This window comes from Chiloscyllium punctatum, chromosome 6 (assembly GCF_047496795.1).
Source record: "Chiloscyllium punctatum isolate Juve2018m chromosome 6, sChiPun1.3, whole genome shotgun sequence".
Taxonomy (NCBI): domain Eukaryota; kingdom Metazoa; phylum Chordata; class Chondrichthyes; order Orectolobiformes; family Hemiscylliidae; genus Chiloscyllium; species Chiloscyllium punctatum.
The window spans coordinates 85,105,450-85,113,961 of NC_092744.1; the positions used below are offsets into that span (position 1 = coordinate 85,105,450).

The following is an 8,512-nucleotide window of genomic DNA, read 5'->3' on the forward strand; positions in this document are numbered from 1 at the left end:
GTCAATTCTCCTGCTCCTCGGATGCTGCCTGACCTGCTGTGCTTCTCCAGCACCACACTAATCTTAACTCCATCTTCCCTCCTTTTCTCCATAACCATTGATTCCCTTACTGATTAAAAATCTATCTATCTCAGCCTTGAATATACTGAATGACCAGCCTTGACAATGCTTTGTGGTAAAGAATTGCATAGATTCATGACCCTGTGACAGAAGAGATTGTTCTTCATCTGTCTTCAACGGAAGCTGTATGGAGGATACTGAGATTGCTGCAACTTTAAAGAGGCATGAACTAAATAAGGGCATTGCTTGCACAGTTAATGGTATGGCCCTGGGTAGAGGTGTCAGACAGTGTTATGGACCGATTCCTCAAAACATTTTAAGCAGGTAGCCCAGACCCTAATTTGCTTGTTGATTTACAGCAAGTGTGTAGTGGATTTTCCGGGAGAGAATTAGCTTGTCAGTTGACTTCGTTTTTAAACAAAACAGAATTTATTCACAAGATTATGGAATGAAATACAAAGAACAGAAAATAGAATAACGAAATAACAGATCTTATCCGAACACGACAGGCTATTCGATGTAATGAATAGCTGACAGGGCTGACAGGCTTGAAGTTAGAAAGAGAGAGAGTCCAGCCTGAGTTTGCCCAGCAGTCTTTCTTCACACACACACTGCTTCTGAACTGAATCAAAAACTCTGCTGCAAGAAGTGACCACTCCCCTTTCATTATACAAGTTTTCTTTTAAAACTTGAAAGCCTTCTCTTAGAGACACTATCTGTTAGCAGTAAACAAATGGGCCCTTAAAATCTATCCAAACTCTCAGACTTTTCGGAGTTTGGGCTACTTTCAGTCATTCTGAAAAAAACTCCAGGATGACATAACCTTGCCAGAACGAGCAGCCTCATCACAAACAGGGAGGTCTAGGGGTTCAGGTATGTAGTTCTTGAATGTTGCCTCACAGGTAGACAGGGTGATTATGAAGTGTATAGCATATTTGCCTTCATTGCTCAGGCATTGAATACAGGTGTTGGGACATTATGTTGAGGTTGTAAGGCTACATTTGGAATCAAGAAGAAGAAAAGACCAAAATGCAGAGGAGAAGCTAAAGCTGCCTGGTTTTGAGATATGAAGTATTGTTTTACAAATCATAATTGGGACTTTTATCGGACTAGTATTAAAGAAGGGAAGGTAAAAGATAGGTTAGAGGAAGGAGTTGTAAATAGTTGTTAGTTGATTATTTTCTGTTATACTTTAAGAAATAAAGATGTTAAATTTTTACGTGAACTATCAAATGTTCACAGATTACTGCACAGGAGAAACCTTTTCTGTGTTGTTGGTTTTAGATTAGGCAGGAGAGTCTACGCTGCGTCCAAACGAAAGGATGTCAATAAACTAGAAAAAGTGCATAAAAGATTTACCAGGATTGGAAGGTTTGAGAGGTTAGACATGCAGGGACTTTTTTCCTTGAAGCTGAGGAAACTGAGGTGTCACCTTATAGAAGTCTATAAAATCATGAGAGGCATAAATAAGGTAGATAGCCGTCAGCTTTTCCCTGTGGTTTGGGAGTCGAAAACGAGAGAGCATTGGTTTAAGGTGAGAGAGGAGAGATAGATACAAAGGGTCCAGAGAGGCAACTTGTCACACAGAGGGTGGTGAGTGTCTGGAATAGGTATGTAGCATGGATAGGATAGGTATATAGCAAACACAGACAAATGGGATGAGATTAATTGTGAAAATTGGCCACATGGATAAGTTGGGTTGAAGGGTCTTTTCTCACGCTGTCAATCTCTGTGACATTGTGGCTCAGAGGGGGTGCTGCTCTCAGACTGACACTCCTCCTCCATTCCACATGCCCCCACGCACCAACCCAACCCTGTTCTATATCCAATCTGATGATTACCACCAAATGAGTGCAGACCAAGGGTCCAGCCCACAACTGAAAGCTTGCTCACACTGATCTGCCCATTAAGTGTCTTCTCCTGCAACTGAGAAAATTGCAGCCCAGTTGGGAATAGGCCATGAGGTGTTCCCATGGTAGTTATTAATTGACCAATTTGAGGGGGTCAACTGAGTGGGAAAGATGAGCTTGGGCCTTACCTCCCAGATTGTCAATGGTGGAGACTGGAGGTGATGGGTTTCTGATGCACCATAACCTTGTCTAATGGATGTTCCACCCAGTAGCTCTGCCTGACTCTCCACTGATGCTACCAAACCTACTGAGTAGTTCCAGAATTTTCTGTTTTTATTTCAAATTCCAGCAACCAAGTTTTGGCATTTGACCTCATAATTGATCTTTGCTCAGTTATACAATACTATAATGGCGCTGTTTTATATTCATGTTAATCATTCTTTATTTTCATAGGAATCATCAAACAATAATCTCCAGCATGAAGAGGAGTCACAAAATATTCATAATTTTCCTCATTGCGGGAATTGCCATTGTCTCCTACACTTTGTTAAATTCCTCTTTGAATAAAGGATACTTCAACTTACCTGAGTTTAGAAAAAAGTTGCAATTCTATGACGGCCAATTGAAATGGGTGATACCTGGCCAGGTCTCCCCTGCAAACACAATGATTGCGAAAGGCCCACACCCAACCACAGAGCCCGGAATTATTTTTTTACAGAGTTCCAGTGAACTAAATCCTAAACCATTGGTCATGTGCAGCATCGAATCAGCAGCAAGACTAAACCCAAACAAACCTGTTTATTTCTTCATGAAAGCATTCACTGGGAACGTATCTGAGTATCAAGAACCTGATTACAAAGGCATCCCTCTGCTTTCTTCATTCAAGAATGTGTTCATCTTGCCCTTGAATCCTGAAGAATTGTTCAACAACACGCCCTTGGTTGGATGCTATGAGAAGGTAAGGAACTGTGTATGGTTAAACTTGCTTTTCGACATCAATATGACAAATGAAATAATTAACTTTACTGACAAGCTGAATCCCAGTTTCGATATGTATACAATGACAGATCGTGCTGAATTGGAAGTCCTGTGGGTTTTGGACTGAAGTTCACTTTCAGGACCAGACAAATCATTTGCAGATCTGAAAGAAAACGAGAATTATTTTCGTTTTCAAAATCAGAATTTATCTCAATTATTCAGTCTACACTTTATTCATTTGTGAATGGGGATATTAATTTGGAAACTTCCCAGAGAATATTAATTCAATCTTTATCCAGCAAAACTTAGATTAACATTTTGCTTTGTGTTTCTTGCATGTTATTTTGAGAAAATGGGGATTGTCCGTAAATACCAATCAATTTCACACCTGTACAATGTTGAAATGATTTCATGCATTTAAGCCCAGAGGGTGAGGCTTAGACTGGAGATGTCAAGAAACCATTCCCAGGAGGCTGGCAGCAGTTTTATTTGGTGACTTCACTAGTTAATCTCTGTTACAGGGCTGGAGGATAACCATGAACAAATCTTTTCTTTTTCAGTTGAACACAGAGTCAAAGTCTGCAGTCAGTTTATGAGTGAGAGAGGGCTCGAGACTCAGTCAGTTCAGTGAATACAAATTGGCAAACCCAAATACCATTTGGGTGCCAGTTGTGGCTGCAAGGAACATTGTCTCTTGTACAAACAGAATTTCTCTTTAACTCTGTCTGTAGAGACTGTTTCCCATCTGGCTATACCACAATGCAGTGACTTTCCCCATGATCTTCTTTGTGGAAGTTACCTCTGCCATCTCCATTATTGATATCTTTCCCTGTAAATCCATCAGGATTATTTCGGATATCTCAGGAGGTTCCTGCTCTGCCTCCAATGAATTCCATCTCATTTGTCTGGTTTATCTCTCAGCCTCACTCTTTCTCCCTGGGAACACAATGACCATGTCCTAAGATGAGCTCTGATGCCACTTCCCCTTCCCATGTAATATGGAGCATTTCCAACAGTTCCTCAAGCTTGGCAGGTTTACACCTGGAAGATGTTCACCTGGAGATACTGCGAACGATACTGTGGATAGATGATTGACTCCAGACTCTCTCAGGTTCTGTAAATCTGTCAAAACACTGGCTTCTTACCCCCTGCTGTAAAACGTGAGGGGCTTGGAAATGCAGCCAGGAGCAATTTCACACCATTGGCCGATCCCTAGGATATTGATAGTAGAGGATTCAGTGATGATAACACCACTGCATATCAAGGGATGGTGGTTAGATTGTCTCTTATTGGAGATGGTCATTGCCAAACATTTGTGTGGTGTGAATGTTGCTTTCAACAAAAGACTGAATATTGTCCAGGTCTTGCAGCTTTTGACCATGGATTTCTTCATTATCTGAGGTGTTATGAATTGTTCTGAACACGATGCAATCATTGATGAACATCCCCATTACTGACCTTATGATTTTGAGAATGTCATTGATGAAGCAGCTGAAAATATTTGGCCCAGGACATTACCCTGAAAAACTGTTAAAGAGTTGCCCTGGAGCTGAGACAAGTGACCTCAAACAACCATAACCATCTTCCTGTGTTCCAGGTATGACTCTGACCAGTGGGGAGGTAGGGGTGTAGTCCCTGATTCCCATTGATTCCTGTCTTGGTTGGGTTCCTTGAGGCCATACTCAGTGGAATTCCACCTTGATGTCAAGGACTGTCACTCCCACCGCACCTCTGGAAATGAGCTCTGTTGTCCATGTTTCAAAACAAGGGTGTGATGAGGTCAGGAGCTGAGTGGCCCTGGTGGAACCCAAACTGGGCGTCACCGAGCAGGTTATTGCTGAGCAGGTGCTGTTTAATAGCACTGTTGCTGACACCTGCCATCACTTTGGAGACAGTGAAGTCTGCAGATGCTGGAGATCAGAGTTGAGAATGTGTTGCTGGAAAAGTACAGCAGGTCAGGCAACATCCGAGGAGCAAGAAAATCGACGTTTTGGGCCAGAGCCCTTCATGAGGAATTTTCCTGTTCCTCAGATGCTGCCTGACCTACGGTGCTTTTCCAGCAACACACCTGACATCACTTTACTGAAGGTCGAGAATAGACTGATGGAGTAGGTTTGACCAGGTTGGATTTGTCCTGTTTTTGTTAATGATCCTACCTGGGCAATTTTCCACATTGTCAGGTAAATACCAATGTTGCAGCTGGACTGGACAGCTTGGCTAGAGGAGCAACAAACTCTGGAGCACAGGTCTTCAGTACTATTGTGGGAATGTTGTCAGTGCCCATAACCATTACAGCATCCAGTGCCTCCTGCTGCTTCTTAATATCACGTGGAGTGAATCGGATTGGTTAAATCGTGATATCTGTGAAGCAAGGGACCACTGGAGGAGGCCAAAATGGATCATCCCCTTGGAATTTCTGGTTGAATTTAGCTGAAGATAGCTGAAGTTTGTTTCAAATGCTTCAGTATTTTCTTTTACACCGAGTTGCTAGGCTCCTCCAACATTGGGGATAGGGATATTTGTGGAACCACCTCCTCCAGTGAGTTATTTAATCATCCACCACAATTCACATGTAGATGTGGCAGTCCTGCAGAGCTTAGATCTGATCCATTGCTTGAGGGATCACTTAGCTCTGTCTATCACTTGCTGCTTATGATGTTTGCCGTGCAGGTCGTCCTGTTTGGTAGATTCACCAGGTTGACCCCTCATTTTTAAGTATCCTTCGTGCTGCTCCTGCACTCTCCATTGAACCAGGGTTGGTCTCCTGGCTTGATGGTAATAGTTGAGTGGGGAATATGCTGGACCATGGGGTTGCAGATTGCAACTTAAAAGTGAGGAATGGTTTTAGACAATAGGAGGAACCTTTTTTTTATTTAAGAGTGGAGACAGAGTTTCCAAAAGAGTTGAGAATGTTGTTCATCAGGAGTTGTGTTTCAAACTGTCCTTTTCATTCCAAGGAAAAAGAGGGTACAGCTCTCTAGGACATTACTTCATGTTTGTACCTGGATACAAGACTGTTATGGTTCAGGATCACCTGGAAAATCTCCTGGATTTTCCAAACATCACAGAATATCATGAATAGAGTTTTGAATCTGTCTGGGCCCAAGAGAGGCTGAAGCTTGAGACCAAGATGTGCAGGTCTGTTGGTGAAAGCCTGTGCACTCATCGGAAAGGCCAGGTTTATGGGGAGTTGATACAAGGCTCAAACTGTCACTTAGCTTCAGCTAGAGGGTGGCTCTCTGGGGCAAAAATGAAAATCTCACTGGGAAAATTAGTTCTCGGCTTTAAGGTTACCAGTCTTGGAAAAGAAATGAACAAAAATCAGCTGCTTTGGGAATTAAGAATAACTTTGGTTTGATATTGGAATATTGAAAGTCTGGATGTAGGTTTGTTCACTGAGCTGGAAGATTTTGTTTCTGACATTACCATACTAGGTAACACCTTCAGTGAGCCACCAGATGAAGCAGTGCTGGTGTAGCCCACTTTCTATTTACGTGTTTGTGTCTCCTTGGGTTGGTGATGTCATTTCCTGTGGTGATATCATTTCCAGTGGTGATGTCATTTCCTGTTCCTTTTCTCATGAGGTGGTAAATAGGATTCAATTCAATGTGTTTGTTGATAGAGTTCCAGTGCTTCATCCGAAGACTCACTGAAGATGTTACCTAGTATGGTGACGAAATCTCTGAAAACAAACCTTCCAGCTCAGTGAGCAAACCTACATCCAGGACCTTAACCTGAGCTACAAATCTTCTCAAAACTCGCTAATATTGAAAATCTACACACAAAGGACAATGGGTAGTTTTAATTTCCGTTGGGTCAAGAAAATGAAGAGATACAAATCTATTCTGTGTTTTTAAAGTATAATTTGTCATCAAAGATTTGTTCAATGAATAGTACTTTCAATTATTTGTTACAGTAGGTGTCTCAAATTATGAAAGCTTGATCCTTTCAGTTTTAGCTTGAAGTTTGAATATTGTTTTCCAAGCATTGGTCTCCATGGGAAACTCCAAATTTTACAGTTATAAAACTATCAGGTTGTAGCTGAACATCTCTGTTGTCTCTTGTGACATTTGATTGATCCCCAAGGTAGACAGATGCACGAAAGCAGGCTGAATGATTGAGCATGTAATATACAACTCATCCAGTGACTCAGTCTTGTGATCACTCACATTTAAATTTCAAACAGATCTGTATTTCTTTTGTACACCAATATTTCAACACGAGCCACTGAACAGTGTAAGAAATGTGTTCAGAAATACTCTCTCGATTTGAAGACACGAAGGGTTGTTTTTGAGTATGTTTCAATGCTTCATTTGACATGTGCTGTGGTGTAGTTCCCAGGACACTGGCTCTTGTGGTTGAAGTTGGAGACTGTGCTGGGGGCAATGGGGAAATTGGCTGCAGATTTTCTCCATTGAAAGACCGTGCAGGTTTACAACTGAACCACCCCAGATTCCTGTCTCCTCAAGACCCACCTTGCAGTCCATTACAAAGTGCTCTCAGGAAATGGTGCTTAACCAGTGAGCACTGTGTAGAGGGAGCAGATTGCATTTGGAGAGAAGGATCATTTAAAATGTCAAAATATATAAGTGATAAACCTTTTATTCTGTTACAGATAGATCCCAGCAAGGAAGTATACTGGATTCATGTGCTCTCTGATGGTTGTCGGATGACCTTGCTGTGGAAATATGGAGGCATCTATCTGGACACGGATATCATTTCAATCAAACCCTTGGAGTTTGGAAACTTCATTGTTGCAGAATCTGAAAACTACGCGAGTAGTGCAGTTTTAGGATTTAACCGTTCTCATTCCTTTTTGGAGAACTGCCTGACTGATTTTGTTGAGAAATATAATGGAGCAGTTTGGGGCCAACAGGGTCCTTCACTGATAACCAGAAACTTGAAGAAGTGATGTGGGAATGGTAATCTCAATCAATTTCTTAACAAAGAATGCAAAGGGATTGGGTACGAGCCCAACTACTTGTTCCACCCAATCCCATACACAGGTTGGAGACAGTATTTTGAGAAAAACAGATGGAACAATAATAATGATGCTGTCGAAAAGGAATTCTTAAAGTCAAATGCAGTCCATGTCTGGAATTTTCTGAGTGGTCGTCAGAAACATGATATTAAAGGAAGCCAATCATTTATAGAATACTTCTACCAGAAATATTGTCCAAGCACATATGGAACTCTGTCAAATTAAAATTTATTTGAATGATGTGTAAAATTTCTATTGAAAATTAATAATGGCAAAATTATTGTTAATCAAACTAATCACTGGTTGGTACCAACTGGTCCCAGTTGGCCCACCTCATTGTACCTTTCCCTGTATCTTTCTGCTCTCTGTGAGGCAGCTGGGTCATAGTGAGGACTGGGTTTCCATGCAACTAGCTGTCCTGGAGGAAAGTGGGAGAGATGTCGGGGGAAAATTGGGAACTAGGATTACTGTATTCAGATCAGGGATAATTAATCATTCATCCTCCATATTTTAAGATCCCACAGCTATTTCTGGACCCCTTTTTCTTTCTCTCAATCATTGTGTTCCCAATCACCCTGTCTCTGGTTAGTGATTGTGTCAGGGATTTATGAATGAGGGTTTCTATGTTAGTGATGCTGCCTAC

General features: G+C 41.6%; 1 pseudogene; it reads left to right on the plus strand.

The window, feature by feature from the left end:
* The first annotated feature begins 2,527 nt into the window (after positions 1 to 2,527).
* Positions 2,528 to 8,094, plus strand: LOC140478532 (alpha-1,4-N-acetylglucosaminyltransferase-like; annotated as a pseudogene).
* Positions 8,095 to 8,512: the final 418 nt, after the last annotated feature.